Source organism: Tyto alba, unplaced genomic scaffold (genome assembly GCF_018691265.1).
Source record: "Tyto alba isolate M040663 unplaced genomic scaffold, T.alba_DEE_v4.0 Super-Scaffold_20, whole genome shotgun sequence".
In the NCBI taxonomy this organism is placed as follows: domain Eukaryota; kingdom Metazoa; phylum Chordata; class Aves; order Strigiformes; family Tytonidae; genus Tyto; species Tyto alba.
This window is the reverse complement of record NW_024881283.1, coordinates 4478471-4497735: the sequence shown is the minus strand read 5'-3', so window position 1 is coordinate 4497735 and position 19265 is coordinate 4478471. Positions and strand designations below refer to the sequence as shown.

General features: G+C 47.8%; 1 protein-coding gene across 7 annotated transcripts in view; it reads left to right on the top strand.

The window, feature by feature from the left end:
* Positions 1–19265, top strand: part of HIVEP3 (HIVEP zinc finger 3) — a 272629-nt gene that overhangs the window by 137708 nt on the left and 115656 nt on the right. For 6 of the 7 annotated variants that reach the window (XM_032987530.2, XM_032987532.2, XM_032987535.2 and 3 more), the window contains one exon: positions 14906–14999. The exons of the other annotated variant lie outside the window; for it this stretch is intronic. The gene's annotated coding sequence lies outside the window, so the exon portion shown is untranslated. The remainder of the gene's footprint in view (positions 1–14905; positions 15000–19265) is intronic. 7 annotated transcript variants of the gene reach the window in all.

The window sequence follows — 19265 nt, the reverse complement described above, 5'->3', positions numbered from 1 at the left end:
CTTTGTGTGCCCTGCACGAGTGGTAGTGAACAGAGACCTGGGAGATGCCCGTCTCTCCCTTTCTACCAACGTGGCGTCCGGGAGGTGATGTGCAGATTTGCCATCTGTAGGAAAGAAAGTTTTCAAGCTGATGATATCTTTTTAACTTTTTCCTTGAAGCTTGTGTTATTTCCTGTAATCCACACTTAAAACGGGGGGTGGTGGTGGTTGTGGTGGTGTGTGGAGGATTCCCACAAACCCCTGGACTCAAGCTACTGGTCCCAGGTCTCTGGGCTCTTTGACAGCCAGCCCTCTGCAAGGAGCACCCGAAGAAGCCCGCTTCATGCTTGCTCCTCCTCCTCTTCCTCCCTGGCTGTGGCAGTCATGAGAATGGCAGGAGTCCAGCAAGCCTTTACACACTGCAGCTCTTTACACTTTGTCGTGAGCCTTGGTCTGGGAAAGTATGTAAGAACATCCTTAAAGTTAATTATGTGTTTCAGCACCCTCCCTAAGTGGGCATGTTTTTTTAATTGAGACCCTAAGTAGGAGGTGAGAAGAGACAGGATGGGAACCTCACTAACTTTACTCTGCAGGTTTGAAGTTGATTTTATGCCAAAACATCATTAATTTCTGCCATCTCTGAAATTAAACCTCTGCTGTCTGCTCGTTTCTGAGATATGTAGGTCTTGCTGCATAGCTCTGTTAGCTCAATTTACCTTTCCCTTCCAAGACAGTTCTAGCACTAATTGACCAGAATTCAAACCAGCTTTCTTTCCTGGTAATGTGGGTTCATTGCTTATAATTGACCTGCTTTTCTGGCAGTGAAGAGAGCTCTACTGGCCAGCATATACTGTGTGACTGTAGCCTGTAATTACTTAGATTTAAGCCCGTGAAGGAAAATTTTAGGAGCTTTCTCTGCTGTATTGAAGCTGTAAAATAATATATATAAAAGAAAAATTTCCAAGATAGTCTTTCAAACATCTAAGCAGAGTCAGAGAACAAAGCTTAACACTTCTGAGCTGGTGGCAGAATACAGCTTTCTGAAGGAGGTTACAGTTTCGGGTCTCCTGGATGGATAACCAAGGAAGTAATTTTTATGTCACTCTCTTAGAGCTGTTGGTTGTAATGGGTGACACAGAGGTACCAAAACAGATTTGCCGTTGTAAAAGCACACTCTACCAAAGAAACCCCAATGCTTAGGTTGCATTTGACCGTGGTCCTGTGCAGCATTGCAGCCTCAGCTGCTACTGACCCACTCACACACCGGCATCTACACACCTCTCCCTCTCTGGCAGTTGGCCAGGAGACCCCAGTCCCTCTGGTAGCCAGTTTTTACTGAGGTCTCCCCTATAGAGAGACACATGTACCCCACTGGCTCCCAGGACCTTCACATACTTGCCAACTGGAACGGCTTGGTGTTTGCTAGTGATCACACACTGACCCCTGGTCCCAGTCCAGCTGCTACACCCAGATCCCATACACGCAGGCACGCAGAACAGAGTCCCTCACCCAGGAAAATAGTTAGAAATAATGTTTAATAGAAAATAGGAAAGACTGCACTCATCGTGCACAGGGCGTGGCTGGACAAGCATACTGACCACCACTGTTTACACAGGGATGGCCCTTTTTATCTCCTTATCCCTCTATTTTACCACATATGGTCCTCCCAAAACCAACTTGATCCCTCCCTTCCCCAACTCCGGTTCCTTCCCTAAACATCCTATTGTAAGTCTTGTGCAATCCCCAAATGCCCTTCCCCTGCATCCTATGCGTCCCACACCCCCTCAGTCCCAAAGGAGCTCCAGTTGACTCATTTCAGTGGGTTTCACAACTGTACCCTGGGGCTGTAGCTCTCCTGGGACAGCTCTGGGCAGGGTGTCCCTTCCTCTGAGCCCATAATTTGGGTCCCCACCTGCCATTGTGCTCTGTGCTCCTCTGGCCTTGTGGAGATGGGCCTGGGAGGAGCCGATGGCTCCTGGGATAAGGCCTGGGCAGGGTGTTATTTGGTTGCCCTGCCTGCCATGGACTCTGTTCTCCTTGGTGGGTGTGCAGGTGAGATTTTGATTGCATAACCTAATACAGCCCACAGAAGCAGCCAAGACCATCACGGCCATGTTCTGGCACAGCCTTGCACGGCAGTCTCCACCAAAAGGGGATGTCTCTCACCTTTCCTCGTGGAAGGTGAGGGGAGCAGGACCAGGGGTCTAAGGGGAATGGCAAACTTCCAGCCCAAGATAACATCACAAAACTTATTCTGGGCAGGAGGTGACTGTCCGTCAGCAGTTCTCATGCAGCACCTCTCAGATATCTATCAGCGAGCAGCTTTTGTGCTTCGTGCTGAATTTAGGGGCTGCCCATGCCTGGTGCGTGGTGTTCAGGCAGATGCCTTCCCTTTGGATCGAGACGTAGATTAGATACGAGCAAAGTGTCCAGCTCCAAAGCTTGGGGCGTTTCTGAGGATGTGTGGGTGCCTGAATGCAAGCACCCAGGGAATTTTAGGCGCTACATGGACTCTAGTCAAGGTTAGCAACTGCAAGGCTAAGCAGCTTGGAGCATGGCATGTCTGGATTGCTTTCCTGAATGCACACATCGTATCAGATACCAAAGCCAATCAAAGATGCCAAAGCAGATGCAAAAACATCTGGACATCACCTAAAGCTCAAAGATTTTTTCCACCTTCTGCTGATATTCAGCATTGAGCACTGGCTGATGTCCAGCAGAAGTCCTTTTCTATTCTCCTGCCTTGGAGATAAGCAATAACATAACTTCTGTCACATAGCCATGAGGGAGAGAGGAAAATTGAGAGAGTGGGAAACATACCTCGCTGTTTAAATTAACCTCTCTGGGATTCTTTTTAGAATATAGGAAAAATGACAACCTGATTTACAACAGCCCTTTTCTGCCTTGAAATTCACTGTGTGCCTGTCCTGTCTCTCTGCATCTAGAAATAAATCATCAAGCGCTTCAGAAATGTGCTCATAGAAATATACCCTTTTATTTGGCCACCATATGCGCTTGACAGCTCAAACATGCTTTTTCAGGCAGTGCTGCCTCTTGGTGTTTCTTCTCCAGACCCCCTGAGTTTGAAGCATTGATTTTACATTTAGGCTTTGTGAATTTTTCCTTGGTTGGGGTCTCTAAGCAGCTGCAGAAGGGGACTGCAGCAGCTTTTTCAGGTTGCGTAATGCTGTTTGGGGGAGTTATAATGGGAAACTTAACAAAGGTGAGCAGGTGAGTTTTAAAAGCTTCATCCTCCTAAATGAGCAGGATGTTCATGGATACACGAGCCCTAAGTTCACAAAAGCTGGTGTAATAGCAAATTGTTGAAGCATCACCCAGTTGCTGTGTGGGGCAGGACTGGCTCTGGTTTTGCCTAGGGCACGGGAGCTCAGATGCAGAAAATGTTTTTCTCTCTTTCCACTTCACAAAAAAAAAAAAGTCTAAACTGAAACAAAGCATCAAGATTTGTCCTTCTTACTTCATGTGGCAGAAGAAGCAATCTAGAGGCAGAGAGGACTACCAAGTATTTAATTTCTCTTTCTCTGCTCAGTAAAATAACCAAACGTAATCTGCTGGCTAATTTGATACACTTGACACAATGCTAGACTGGAGAATGAACCTAAAGTACTTGTAAACCAAAAATTCTTTAAAAAGTAATCACAGTTTTGAAAGTTTGCAGTTTTATAGTGTGAGAATGTAGGACAGGACACAGTGTGCAATGAGGGTGAGGATCAGTGTGCCTTGCCTGTCCCCAAGCACGGACACTCGGTGTGTTTGCAGGCACAGAGGATAAATGCGGCTGTGCTCTCCCGAGCACCGGAGAGCAGGAAAATTGTGATTCACACAAACAGAAACTTTGTGCAGGAATAGCCCTGTTCTGACTGTGATTTTCTCAGATCTGGAAAGAAACCCATGACAGAGGTTCCTGGGAAGGTCCCTGAAGAGTCAGGCTTGGCTGGTCCTGGTATAGAACATCCTTGATTTTGCTGGTTGTTCTGATACTTTGAAAACCCCAGTCGATTTTTTTCTCAAATTAATAACTAATTGTTTACGTAAGATGGATCTAGTTCCTGCTGTGGAGAGGGTTATGATCCACATCAAACCTGCCTGGTTATTAGGATGCTCACCCAGATGGAGAAAATTGGATCTCATCTGAGCTTCCCTCATTGTAGCAGAACACTTTAAACATCAAATAAATTCAAGCCAAGTGAGAGGGTCTTCCTCCTGATGTAATTTTTCAGATTGAAAAATGTGAAAGATCTTCACTGCATCCCAAGGCAGAGCAGGCAAATCTCTGAAATAAGACATCCATGCACGTGCACACACAATGAAAACCTGTCAGCCAGCATCCCTACTACAGATATAAACCTGTGTGAATTTTCCCCATCTTCCTCTCGCAGAATCTGATCTGAGCAGGAGGCTCCAATGGCAGAGAAGTGTTTAGTTGTTTCCTTTGCCCTGGGGGTGGTGGCTTGCAGGTCAGGTGTGTACTGCTTGGTTAGGAGCCCAAGTAATCCCCATGATGAAGGCTGCGTTTCGGTTTTCTGAGTTCCAGTGCCATTGTCTGAATTCCCAGAAATATGCATTCTCATTTCCTAGACCATTGCCATATCATGCTCATTCAGTTGCTTGTGTGACCCTGAATTCAGAAGAGAAAATATAGGAAAGCAGAAAAAATAAAAATCAGAGAAAAATATCTTCTCATGCAAAGTAAGTTTATCGGGAGCTGTCCTGTTGGTTGTGAAAACTCCCTAAGTCCTTAACAAGATGTGTGGCCATGTTGTTTACAGGCTAGCCAGCCTAAAAATCCCCCAGTAAACAGTTGCATTAAGAGAGCTGGGATCTTGCCTGTGGACTGTTTACTTTCAAGTTGTCAATACTAAGCTTGGAAGGATACTAGCCAACTCTTGTCTAAATTAGAAATGTTCTGCCCAGTCCTGTGCTGCGCTGGGAGGAGCAGCTGTCCACAGATGGGTTGGATCCATCCCTGAGAGCCAGAGTAGCCCGTACACTACTCAAAGGGGCTTATGGAGGTTGAACTTCACCTGTAAATACTCCAGCCCCAATTAGGTTGTAGCCACATACACAGACAGGTCTTGGTTGTTGCAAAAGGTTGCTTGGCCATGTGGAGGCATGTCAACTAATTACTGGATGCACACAGAATTCCAAGTGGCCCAAGCACTTCACAGCTATTTTCCCGTTTGTGCAAAATGTTTGCATTTCTGGGTTTTCGTCATGATACTGGTGACATTCAGTCAATGGGTGGAGAAGACCTGTCCTTCTCTTCCCTTGCTATATCTTCTTGGGTGCAGTTTGATGTGCGGCCGTGTACCTTCTGGCCACCTCTGGAGAAGGGATACAGGGGTGGGTAGACCTTGGTTTGACCAAGGATGGCACCTCAGCTTCTGGAACCACAATCTCTGCAGTGGCAATTTGATGATTCCCTGCAATCATTGGCTCACGGTGTTAGTTTTTTTGATACCTTCATTTCACATCTGTTTATTTAAATTTATTTTTGTATGTGACCTGAAGTCTTAATTTCCTAAGTTTATAAGTTCTAAATTCTACATCCTATTTGGAACGGTCTTTTTGATGAATTTCCCTGTCTAAAATGTGTATTTTTTTTTTATGGTGTTCATTAGTGAATTATATACAGCTGAATGTATGAATAATACATGATAACCACAGTGAGGGTAGTCAGGTGACATTTCTAGTGGTTTGATGAAGTGTAAAATAATGCACACTCATGCACTCACATACACACATCCTTTTAAGAGCACGCTACCGGAGTTTCGGGGCAGTGGGAGCAGCAGGGTTGGGACTTCTCTCATCTCTCTCCAGTTGAGAAGTCATCCACTCTCCCTTTGCAGTCAAGAGAGAGAAAAAAAAATGTTCCAGGGCATGATTCACCTACTACTTTAGATGTGTATCTTGCAAACGAAGTGAATCAACTCTAGGACTTCCTCCATAAAAGGAGGTGTGGAGGTATTTACTTTGTAGAAATCTGAAGTTGGGTGAGATAAATTCCATCCAGGAAGCATGCTGCAGAAGACAGACATTAATATATTTTTATTAGCAATAGCTTAGAGGCCTGTGCTGCCAAGAATAGCAGATTGGGAAAAGGTGTGCAGGGTTAAACCCCCCAGTCCCCCTTTTCTCTTTATTTTAAAGGCTTCCTTTGTGCTATGGAGCAGCACACAAAGGTGCCAGACAAAGAGGCAAAGCTGCTGGGAGCCTTGAAGTCCCCAGTCTTCAAACTACCAAGTAGCCACAAAGTTTTTAACAAGCAGTGGCAAGTGAGCAAAGAGAACTGCTGCCATGCTCTGCTGCCCCTGCCCCGCCGCTTCACACCGGTGAACGCATGGCCTCCGTGCATCAGAGATGTAATTCAGTAGCTGATGTAACGTAGGTGAGCGCATTGATTAGGTACAACAGTCATTCATAATTTTGCTTAATTATATGTTTCCTAGTGTAGCCTACATTTAAGATTTTACTGAATTTAACTTTGCACACAGTATTTCAGAGCCAATATTACTGTGCTGTGAGGTTGCTTAGGACAAAGACAAGCTTGCTGAAGAAACTAATTTTGCACCAGCTCTAGCATTATTATTCAGTGGATTCATATTTCTGCACTTAAAGAACAAATGCTGTAAATTTGGAGAAGCTGTGCTGCGTGCATTTTCTTATACATCAAAGAACTGAAATCCCTGCTTTACAAATGTAAAAAAACTCAATTGACTCTTAACTATAAAGTTATGGTTATTGCCTGAATGATGCTTTTTTTGTCCTTTTTCGGTGTTGTTAGGCTGCTGCCTGCTCTCCCTGGAGCTTCCATCAAAAGATACTGTTAGTGGCCAAATGCACACCCCCCCAGGTCCTGTTGCGTTTAGCCACAGATGCAAAACTTATGATGTTTTATTATTGAAGTTTGTTAAAAGGACACAGTCCACTAATAAAACTATTTTGGTTTTCTATTGCTAATTCTGACTTGAAAGAGAGAATATGAGCTGACAAAATGTTGCAAGTTTCTTTAGCGAGAAGCAGAAATGAGGTAATGCAATTAATGCAAAGGGCAGCAGAAGCTTCTGGTAGAGCTCTCGTCATGGGAAATACTTCTTCCAAGAAAATTCACTGATGCGTTACTACCTGGCTTCACAGTATACGGGTATTTGTGGAGTTTCAGTCCAAACACACACTGCTGTTGTTACTGCCTTAAAAGTTTTAAGTTTCTAATTGCTGCTCAATATACTGGATTTGGAAGGACTGTATGAAAAGTTGTTTGTTTGTCTTTAGGTCCTAGTAGAGGAGGCAGTTTTAGGGAATGCATGACTGTTTTGTCTCTACAAGAAAATAAGAGCTGTCATTGTCCACCTCCGTCCAGGCCTCGTACTCATCCATCTCATGATGTAGACTCATTTAAGACTGTACTTCAGGATTAATCTAGATTTTCTCTAATAAGGATGTACTTTTCAATGTTTCTTGTGTTATTCATTATTTTACTTCTTCCTGGGCAAGTCCATGGCCATGTGCAGCATAAGCTGTCCTATTTATACACCATCAAGAATCTGGGGCCATATTTAACATCAGAATTACTCCATTAAAACCAATGGGCAAACTGTTGGGAAAACTTCCATGTTTATCTGTGTACATACTAATGCTATTGAAAGAGCATCCATCCAAAGGTCTGGGTGCCCAGGGGAAATTTTTAAAAACAGTAAACCAACCTGTCAGGTCAGCTGGTGCAAATGAGAAAATCCTCAGCCCCACCGGGCAGTGCCCCGGCTCCCCCCCTGCTTGCGTGCCGGCGAGGTAAATTGGGCTGAGCGGGGTGACCTGAGAGCAGGCTGTTGCGGAGCAGAGTGCGAGCGAGTGCCAGAGGTCCAAGACAGGGCACAGTGCCCGCGGCTGCCGCCTCCTCTGCCGCAGGACGGGTCCCTCCGGCGGCAGCTACAGCTGGATGCTGCCCTGGAGGGGTGGAAGTAGCAGCCAGCTATTTCTTCACACGGGATTTTCCTCTGAAGCACAAGCGGTGGCAGCCTTTGGGCTAATCCTGGCTACAATTACACCACTGCACATGAAACGCAGCACGCTGTCAATCCGATGCGAGACACACCAAGGTGCTCGAGCTGCAAGTGGAGTACCCACGTCCGAGCACCAGTGGGTTGGGACGTGTGACTGGAGCTCACCTGCAGCCTCAAAGCCCGTCGTGCTCCCCGACATGGCATTCAGACAACACGGCTCGCCCGGCAAAGCGCACGCTTCCCGGGAGCTCCAGCAGCTCCGGGGGGTCCCACGCTGTTTTCCCCAAAGGGCACAGACATCCCGGCTCAGGCTGCCTCGGCTGGGACCACTCTCTGCTGCTGGTGGTGGGTGGTTTGGTGTGACCACGTCATGAGGCATGTCATGAGGGAGGAGGGAGCGAAAACATTTTGGGTGTTACTCAGTTTTCACTTGCACTGGAGTAAACTGGGAGTGAAGGGATCAACACTGGTAGAAGGTCAAGCCTTGCGTTTCCTTTTGCGCACAAGATTTCTCCAGGGTGTGTGTTGTCTTTTTTTGTTTTTTTTTTTTTCCCCACCCTTTGAGTATTTTATTTATACTTTTGTTAGCTATTAATTTCTTCTGCTTGCTTTCCTGTTTTGTGCTTGGAAGCCCCATCTCACTGCTGGTCACTGCATGTGGCTTTTAGTCCCTGTCCCTTGGAGGCGTCGGGGGTTTTGGGCATAGCAGTCCCCCTGCTTGGGAATTCATCCTTTGCTGTACCGTGTTTAAGGGAAAATGAATCTAAGTAGGGTATTTGTTTGGGACAGTTAATAATTTCACAGTCAGAATTGATTGTGATTACTTGAAAAGTGTTGTCAGGGTCAAAATAAAGGAGAAACAGGTTTTAGGCAGCATGAGTGAATTTTGATGGCTATTTCCACAGCATCTTTTGTCTACAAGGCAGACAGATACTTGTGGACTGTATACATATGCTACTGCCAGAAAGTAGATGGCTCGGGGATCAGTGGCTGATTTTACAAACAGGCATTTAGGATATTTGAGATGAGCAATTTCTAATGGAACTGAGGAGCTCTACTAGGTAGAATTCAAAAGACCTTATCCAGTAGACAGTATGATGGCAATTTGTGACCATTTAACTTCAGTTCTTAAAAGTAAAATGGAACTTTTATTTTTGAACTATTTTGGGGGGGAAGATGACTCCAGTGTATACAGCATAATTCAAAATATATGGTAAAAATGCTTATTTAATTTTTAAATTAATGCTTGTTATGTATAGACACCCATTCTGCTAGATGTGGACATACTCTGTAATACCTTGTTTAACATGTGTTGATGTGGTTATTGGGGTGTTTACTGTATATTGGTCTATGTCAGTGGTTTCCAACCATTTTTTTTATTTGTAAATCTTATATTTTTATGGTGGGGTGCAGTCATTTGCATAGCAAATTTAAGCTTCCAGGCACTGGGTTTGCTTTTCTTAGTTACAACTCACAGAGCCCTCAGAAGCTGTCTCCAGATCCCCAGGGCTCCCCAGGCATGCTGGAAATGACTGGCCTAAAATTAATAGGAAGGTTGTACAGAAAAACAGCAGGGAAGGGAGAAAACGTGCCGGAAAGGTAGCAAGAGTCCCTTCCCCCAGTGCAAACAGGGCTGGCAGCTGAGAGTGCCCAGGCTGATAGCTCTGAAGATGCTATCTCCTGTCCTGGGTACTTTGCAAAACTGGGTTAGGCTGCTCAGGTGCTTGTGCAAAAAAATAAAAATAGGATAAGATGGTGCTCCAAGACATGTATGTAGTTAATTCCAGTGGTGCAATAAGCGTTGCTTGAGGTCCCTATAGGGACACATACGGGTGAAGGGAGAGGTCCCGGGTTTGTGGCTGACTCTCCCTGGGAGATGCCGAGCAGAACCCGGGGCAGGCGGGAGCTGGCAGGCTGGGGAACCCCGGTGCTGGACGCGAAGGTGGAAGGAAGGGACAGAGGCAGCCGGAGAACACACAGCCCCAAGGCAAGGGCCTGTGCCACGGGCAGAACCTGGCAGGGATGGCTTGGAGGCAGGAAGCACGTCAGCCTGACTAATTTACTCATTAATTTCTGCCATGCCAAAATGCAGCAACCTCCCTCCCCGAGCGCTTTTCGCCGTGGCGGAGTACGTGTGCTCGCTCGGATTACTCATAGTTGGCTGCAATGTCTATTCGCAACATATTGTTTGACAAATGTCAATTCTGAAGAAAAATAATTTAAATTATTTCTTCGAGACAAAGTTTCAGATTTAACATTGAGCAGACGCTCTGTCTAAAATTAGCATAATGATTCCTCATGCCTGCTACTTACCAGGACATGTGTCTTTAATGTAAGTGTTGGAATAATAATGAAACTTTGCAGTGATTTTTTGGATAATTGAAGATTCTCCCGCATGCTTTTGAAATGTTTAATGAGCAAGGAGACCTTTTGAGTTAAGGAACACTGTTTTTCCCATTTTGCAGATGTGGAAAGTGAGCTGCAGAGCTCCCGCAGTGCCTGAGGTCCGGGGCTGAGGCGGGGGGGGGGGGACACTCCAGCTCCCGGGCAGCCCAACGGGCACTGCCCTTCAGTGGGCATCAAGCTCCTGATGGCTGATGTGACGGCTGAAAAGGGATGTGGGCTTCTGGGGTCAGACTGTTCAGAATAAACACACCTCAGGAAAGGTGCCTGGTGGGATTCCCAAAAGCAGGGAGAGCTCAGGGCTTGTTGGTGGTGCTGACTGACCCTAAAACTTCTAGGGATTTACAGCTCTGGCTGTAAAAGGTTGTTAAATGTATCTGAAATATATTTGGTTCACAGGTTTCTGCTGCTCCGGCTTTCCCAAGGGATGACATGAAAATCATATTCCCTGTCCATAGTTGGGCATAGGGGCTTTAAAAAAAAAAAAAAAACAACAAACCACAACAGCATGTGTAAGCCCCCAGAGAGTTTACCCAGATGGGATTACTTGGACACACAAAGGTGCAGTGACTTGTTGATAGCTGCATAGCAAATCAGTGGGAGAACTGATGAAAATCCCCGATTCCCACGCTGTAGCAAAGGGGTTCTTGACAGGGACCCTCCTTTCCCACTGGGTTACTCAAGTGGCAGCTCTGGCAGTTGTGTATATGGAAAATCTGAAAATCCTGACCATGCTTTCAGCTTCTGTTAAAGCATTTTAGCAGCAGGGAGGAGAGGGATGAGTTGGGGACCAGCTGGAAGCGTGCAGAGCACCGGAGGATGCTCCAAGGCGGAGCACGGCTCTGGGAACTCCTGTGCAGCGGCAGGGATGGTGGAAAAACTAATAGAGCTAAAAAAAAAAAAAAAAAAGTGGGAACAATTTCAAAGAGGCCTTTTCAGGCAGTGGGTAATTTTTGCACACCCTGAGCCACGCTGAGGTGAACAGGGGTGGGTGAAGGATGGGGAGGCAGCGTAACCAGCCTAAACACCAAGGGGAGGAAAAGAGTCTGACCTTTAACTGAGGAGTGAATGTGGTTGTTTTAACCATCCTCGACCTGAGGACAGGCCCTTTCCTGACTAAATGCTGGTTTCTAACAAAGGATTTCCACAAAACTGTCCACCGTGGCCTGAACTTAACCCCGTGTGTTCCTGACCCTGCAGTGGGAAGAGGAGTCTCAGGGGAACCTGGTCCTTCGTTTTCCCGTTTAAGCAAAACCACACTCTTCCGCCTAAGAAAAGCCACCACCAGGCAAACACCTTTGTGTTGATTGCCTTGAATGGCTATGGTTGTACTGTTCAGGGAAAAATACATTGAACTTTCTGGGTGTTGGGGCACAGAGATCAACCTCCATAACTGACAAGAGGGCATTTGGGTGTTTGGTGTGACGGGAAGGGTCAAGGATGCTGGTTAAAAATAAATTTTAAAAAATCTATAGCATTTTTTTTTGATAAAAATCTTAAATGTGTCCATTGCTTGGTGAACCAGTGGTGCACTTTAAAAGCAACATTAGCACTTTGTTACTGTTTTCGTGAATTCCTGGGCCTGTCTCTTCCAAGGAGAGAGAGTTTATCGTAGCAGAGGTGCTGAAGGCTCTCACAGGCACGCTGGGTGCCCTTGTCCTTTCAGACTGGAAGGTGATATTTTAATAAGTGTTTCTCACAGACAGTTCTCGGTTCGTCCCCACATATAAAAAAAAAGGAAGGAAGATCATAGATGTGTCAGGAGGAGATGATCTGTCTGTCTGGCCTAGTAAAATCATAACCATCGTGAGGCTGCTGCTGGAATCTGAGGCACTTGCACAGTAACTGAGATATAACTGTTTTTTTCCCGCTGTGGCACAGAGTAGCACTTTTTTGGTGGCTGCTTTTGTTTCTGACTAGGGGTCCTTACATTTCTGTCCATGCTCCTGTGAGCTATATTTCATGTCTGTCCAAATACTCAAGACCAATTTGATGAAGAAAGTGGATGCCTTGCCATATCCAGCCCCTTCAATTGCCACAGTCCCCCTGCTCAGTCCGGGTTGCGTTAGCTGACCTTTAAGTGACAAACCTGCTTTTACTGATTTTGGCCCAACAAAGCAGAGTCAGTCCGTGCAGAGCTCCGGATGCAATCCGCTCTCGGGGGCCAGGAGCAAACTGGATGTGCAGCTGGGGCTGCAACCCCAGCACTGGGGCTGGAGCAGCTTTGTAATTGCAGCCAGCGTGACGTGAAAGTTCACTCGAGGGGGTAACACACCCAATTTCAGTGTTTATCAGGTGAGGATTGGGAGGGCAGAGGCTGCTCCACACACACGGGTTGAGAGTCCTTGTGGGCCTATTAGCATATCCAGTGTCAGACTGCATCCGTACAATTCCTTAAAGACCTTAAGCAACTGCACCTGCTTACACCAAAGTGACTCAGGCTGAGAAGGGGGAGACTGTGGCAGCATGGGAGCAAAGTTAAACAAATAAAACTATGAAGAATTTTTACATCACGCACTAATTCTCATTTCTGTCTGGAATGAGAGAAGCTGAAATTGGGTGTGAAACTGGGCTATTGAGGAAATAATATGTTCATAGAAAGTGCATGTGTAACATAGTATTTTCTTGATTTTAAGACCAAAAGCATTTTGGGGATGCAGTTTACATGGACTTTGCTCTGTGGCTGGTTGGAGATGGGCCAGACTGGTGTTTCGGTACGTTTCCAATCGTTAATTCTCCAGAAAAGCAACATGCTGCTTTCTGAATGAAATGACAACTCTGTCGATGTTCACCCCAAAAAGCACATCCTGCTAAGATGCTTGTTTGGCTGCCAGCGTAATTCTTTCCATCATAGAGACCTCACATCACCGTTACTTCATCATTAGGTGACTTTATTTTGGCTTAACCCTGACTTTATATGAAGTCTGGAGTCAGATAGGAACATAGGTTTGGTAATAGTGGGGCTTGGGGGGTGTGCTTTTTTTTTTTTTTTTTTTTTTTTTCCAACTAGTGATTTTTTTTGTGTAGCCTGCATTAGAAAAGGAGGGCTGAGATTCAGTTTTGCTGGGATGGCCGGGCCAGTGATAGGGTATAGCTGCTGTCACCACAGCATGTTTTACCAGCTACACCGTGCAGTGGCAGGCAGTTATCAAGCACATACTGACGAGTTGAGCAAAACAAGTGATCTTGGCACGAGTTCTCATTTTTGCCAGTAAAACCCTATCTACAGTAGCGCTTCTAATGAGTACAGCAGCATGAAACATTTTGCTGAATATGCACATATATTTCAAATGTAAACACAGACGGGGATGCAAAGGCTTTTTTGGCTTTCCTCTAACCCCCCCAGCCTGCTGGGCTCTGTCCTCTGAGCTCACCTGGGGCTGGCGGGAGCCGGGGTCCCCCCCCCGGGGCCCTTTCGCCATCACACGTGGAGGTGGGCCAGGCTCCGCGGCTCCCGCGGCCGTGGGAAGGAGCACTTTGTCTCCCCCTTTTAGCGCAAGGGCTCGGGCTTTCGGTGTGTTACGGCGGTGTGAGTTTAAGAAAAAACAAAAAACCAAAAAAACAAAAAAGAACAACAACAACAAAAAAAAAAAAAAAAAACAACCAAAAAAACCCAAAAAATGAAGAAGGGTTGGGTGCGTTTGGGGAGCACATCAGGCAGTTTGGCCGCGGAGGTGCCCGGCGCTGCGCCCCCCGCTCCGCGCCCGCGCGGGGTGGACGTGGCTGGTGAGCGCGGAGTTTCCCTCCGCTGGAAACCCCGGCGGGGCCCCGCCGGCCCCTCCCGCAGCTGCGGGGGGCGGGGGGGAGAGGAATGTGTGTGTGGGGGGGTGTGTGGCGGGGGGTGTGCTCACGGGTGTCCCCCCCACCCCCGAGTGGGCGGCCGGGGCTGTGCGTGTCCCCGCTCCCCAGGGCTGCGCTCGGCTCCTGCCGCTCGCCACCACCCCCCCCCCCCCCGGGGAGCGGCGGGGTGGGGAGCCGGGACAGATGGGGAGGGGAGGAGGAGGAGGAAGATGTGGGGGAGGAAGGCGGCGAGGGAGGGATGGAGAGGAGGGGAGGGAGGCGGCGGGGCGGGCGAGCCGCGCTGGCAGCGCCGGGCAGGCACCGCGCTCCCTCCCCCCGGCCGGGGCAGCCGCGCCCCCCCCCCCCCCCCAGGCAAGAAGCCGCTTTTGTGATGGGAAGCGCAGGCGGTGGGAGGTGGGGGGGGGGGGTCGGGACCATCTCCGAGCCGCTCCTGGAGTCCGGCCCGGATGAGTTTTGCCCCCCCCCCCCCCTCCCCTCCCCGGTGCGTGGGCAGCCGGGATCGGGCAGCGGCTGCCTCGGCAGCGCCTTCTGCAGCAGCCGGGGGCTGCAGGATTCCCTTGTCTGTGCCGAAAGCCACAGCAGCTGCTTGACAACAGGAAACAATGTGTAGTGAATGGAAAAAGGGGGTGGCGCTGCCCGAACAACTTCCCTTTACATCACTGCCCAAATAAGGAGCTTTAAACTAACCTTTTCTATTGCAGCCCGGCAGAAGATCCCCCTGGAGCCCCAGGGTCCCACCTCTCACCGGGCAGAGTCATGGGAGAGCCGCGGCTGCAGCGCGGGGGGCATGTGCAGGTAACAAATCCCATCGCTTCACTCCACGCACTCACTGCCGGGGGGGGGGGGCTGGGGGGTGCTTGGGGGGGGGGGGCGGTGCGCGCTTTAAAATATAGATTTGAGTTATCTGCTTCTTCTGTCGGCCGTGGTCAGTGCTGCGAGGGAAGAGCAGCCCGTGAGCCGTGATTAGGAGCACTTGTAGCGCACGGGCATGTCTCGCTGCTGAGGTCACTGCAGTGAGTAACCGGGAGTTACTGGATGTCGGCTACTGGACACTGTAAACACCGAGGGGTTGTTTCTCTTGATCCACCGCCAGACAGCCCGGGTGCCTGCACTGGCACGGGCATAGGCTGCAGCTCCACTCTTAATTAGCGGCCACCTCTAATTAAGGTCCTGAGAGCTGGGGACTTTCGCTGGCCGCACCATGTGGCAGGGGTGAGCTAGCTGTCTGTCTGTCTGTCTGTCTGGGACGGATTTCCTCCTTATCACTTGTACAGGAAAGCGAGTGGGGAGCGGAGGGGTTGTTCTTGGGCAACACGTGATGCAAGCGAAGCTGGGCGAGCAAAATCCCTGCGTGAGCTCCGAGCAAGCACCTTCCCAACCCAGAGCCCAAAATATCTGCTGGGCTTCTGCAGGCAGCAGAGGAGCTTCAACCTGCTGGATGCAGAGGAGGGCCTGTACCTGGGGCTGACCCTTTGGGTATTTTATCCCTTTTAAGTGTTTCTTGCTGCTGATTAGCACCTGCACATCAGCATAAAATGAGGCAGCTTTAAAAATGCATTAAGTCTGGGTAAATCAGTGCTAACGATTTAAGCTTCTTAATCTTCCTCGATGGAAATTAATAATGCTTTTGATGCACCCAGAGGTGTGATCAGAAATGCAGACACGCGCTGAGCTGCTCTATGCAAATGTGTGGATTGTTATTCCGGAAAAAGGCACAGTGCACTATTTTTTTTTTTTTGCTCCTTGTTCTTTAGCTAATTGGCTGAGCATCATGTAATCGCCTGCCACTTTTACCCAGTTATGCTCTGGCAAGTGGAAATGGCTGGGGCAGCTGACATGGTGATTTACGGTGTGAGCAATACAATCCAAACCCTTCTCCACTGCTAGAGGATAACCTGTAGTTTACAGGCTTTTCGTTTTCCTGGTGTTGAAGGATTATTCGTGTCAGTGCACAGAGCCAGTTTTAAGCTTTGCTCCCTGGATGTCCTGATAGCCTCTTCGTCGTAACTCCCGTGTCTCTTACTTTATTTGGCTTCAGTGATCCCCTAGGAAGCTGTGCTTGTTGGGGACTGTCATGTTTTTCTCACAAGTTCAGTGATTCAGGAACTTTTCATTCCGATCCTTGTAGGAAAACGGTCACAATGCCGTCAGAGTGCGTTTTCTCAGTATGAATAGGTGGGATTCGTGGGGGCTGGGACATTGTGACTCTCACTTGCCTCACAGGTGTCAAGAGGCTCCAAAGCCCATTCAGTGAGTCTCGTTGTCCCCATCCCCTTCCTGCCTTCCCCTTTTTAGCAAACAAGTCTAACTGAAAGGGTTCTGGAAATACGATTTCTTTCATCCCTAGAGAAGTATCTTTCAGTGGAGGATGCAGAGATACTGGTGTAGGAGATGGGGGGGGTTGATATGTGCTGTCCTGACTTGCTTCTGAGAAGACAAGCCTTCCACCTCCAAGGCTTGCCGTTGGGCTTCTTGGAGTGGTGAAGGATTCACTACAGTCCTTATTAATGAAAGAAAAAAAATAAAATCTGCAGAGGACTTGTGTAAACCGTGCATCAAAGGAAAGACTTCCAGAAGTTACTAGTTAATTAATACCATCAAACTGCTTGCAGCAGGTCTGGGCTTTGTGTCCTCTGGGACACATTCAGCACATGCAGAAGTGTGGTGCAGCCCCTGGGAAATGCCTCTGCTCTCCAGGGGAAGCTCTTGCAGCATAAAGGAAAGGGACTTACTCACTGTGACTGACCATTTTCATCCTAATCCACAATGGGCACTTCTGACTTCTCCGTGGTGTCAGACATCATCCATTTCAGAAACATTTGTGTGTCCCACTGCAGCTTCTCTACTGTGCTTTTAGCATCTTAACAAGGGACCCTCACAAGATTTCTTACCCCGCTGCCCTGATGAGTGGCTGCCCCTGGTGCACAAGTGACAGAAAAAGGAGAGACAGGTCTGCAGGCTCTGCTTGTTTGGTTTTCCTGACTGAGCAAAAGCAAGTTCTCGCAGCTGGGGCGGAGGAGAGAGCAGACTGGGGGGTGAGCAAACTCAGAAATGTTTGGAGTTCGCTCTTGAAAAATATACGGCAGCCGTCAGTAGAATAGCTCAGTGTTCAGTCTGCGTAGTTTGCAGTGTGTGTGAGCGTGATCGGATGTGGGGGAACTACTAAGGGGGATCCGGTGGGGTGAGTCCCTGGAGAACTGGTTTCGAAAATAATATTTATTCTGAAGTTAACAACAAAAGCGCCGTTGAGAAACCCTTCCCGAGCTGCCGGGATAAGGCATCGCTGACATGGGTGGTTTAGCAGTAATCGGAGAGAGCAGGGAAGTGTATCTCGGCCGGGGAAATCACCGCGGCCATCCTGTTGATTGGGTGGCAGGTCATTAATGAGGGGCTCCTGGGAACTCCCTTGCTGTACGTCACCGGCAAAGTCCCACGGCCACGTCGGGTAGCTCCTTCTGTGTTAGGAAAGCTGGCTTCCCTCCGGCTGCCTCCGTCTCCCCTAATCACCGAGGTTCCTGCTCACTCTGTGCTCGGAGGAGCTCTGCCGTCATAACTTCTGGCCACGTTTGGCTGCGCATGTTGAATGCAAAAAGTATTTCAGCAGACCCGCTGTTTCTAAAGTGCTTTAAAGCATTTGGTTTCTTGGCAAGGGGGGCTCAAACTTAGGAAAAAAAAACAAAACAAAACAAAACAAAACACCACCCTCTGGAAAGGAAAGCAATTTATTTAAAATATACATTCAACACCATTGTCCCTGAGTTTAAAAAGGCTGCTTGTTAGTAGATCTTTATAGCTCTGCTGGGATCTGCAGTCAGTAGGGCCAGTTGGGATGCAGGGAAATATTTATTCTGTTTTCCATTCTGCCCGTTACACTTGCTGAATGCTTCCCACCTTTCGCTTGTTAAACCAGACCGATTTCTCACTGGTGCTCCCTCTCCTGGGCTCTGCCGAGACCACCTTGCACGAGGACAGTTGTGATTAGTGCTCCTGCTGGGCCATGACTTGAATTCAAGAAAATGGTCTTTCTCAGGCCGGCTTTGCACAGTCAGCTGGGATCTCGGTCTCTATAATCGGTGCAGTAATCAGAATGGAAATTTTTATCCTGCCTGGCTCTAATTACATGCCTGCATAAGGTGAACCTTTTAATGAGCATCAAAAGACGCATTGTGTGTCAGGGAGGGCCTGTGTTAAAGGGACTAGGGGATTATTCAGTCATTCAAAAAACATTTGGTGAAAGTAAATGTGCAATAAATCTTCCTTATCCTTTTACATTGCTTCATATTCTTTGTAAAGCCCTGAACCAAGCACAACCCCCCCTCCCTAGGAAGTCCAGGCTGTGACTAGCTCATGTAGCACTGGTTTTCACTTACTGCCCACTTTTCTGAGAAGATGAACATGGGTTGCACGTGCAGCAGGGTAAGGTGAGGAAATCAGCCATGCAGAGCTGTGAGATGAGCAGAGATGTCCCCAAGCATTTACTGTGTGGAAATCTTCTGAGAAGCCTTTTCCCTAAGAGGAACAGTAACTAACCCATTCAAATACACCTAGATGGTATTTTTGTAACCTTTTTTTTTTTTTTTTTTCCTAGCTGTGTGGAAATTTCTGGTTTGGGGGCACCTTCCTTCTGGCAACTGCTCAGCAACTTTTAAGCAGGGATAACTAAGAGGAAAACAAGAGTGAGATCAAGTTTTCCTACCTTCCCAAAATGGACTTGCTGTAAGCAAAGACTGCTTGTTCCTCATTGTCTTGAAGCCCGTGTATCATCTCTCACAGGCACAAAACGCTCGTAGGGCATCGCTGTAGAAACGAGCAGGCAGGTCAGCCACTGGTACAAACTCAGAGTAGAGCATCTTCAGCATTGTGGGAAACCTTATTATACACTGATGATATAAAAATCTTTTTTGTGCAAATGAGGTTTTCAGTTTCAGCAGCTCCTCAGTCTCCAGATCCTATGTTGTCTTTTCCACGCCACTTATCCAGACCTTCCCTTGTTCTTTCCTCGGGCTTTGGAGGCTCGTCTGCTTATTAAACTGTTATTCAGGCTTTGCAGCCCTGAGAGAC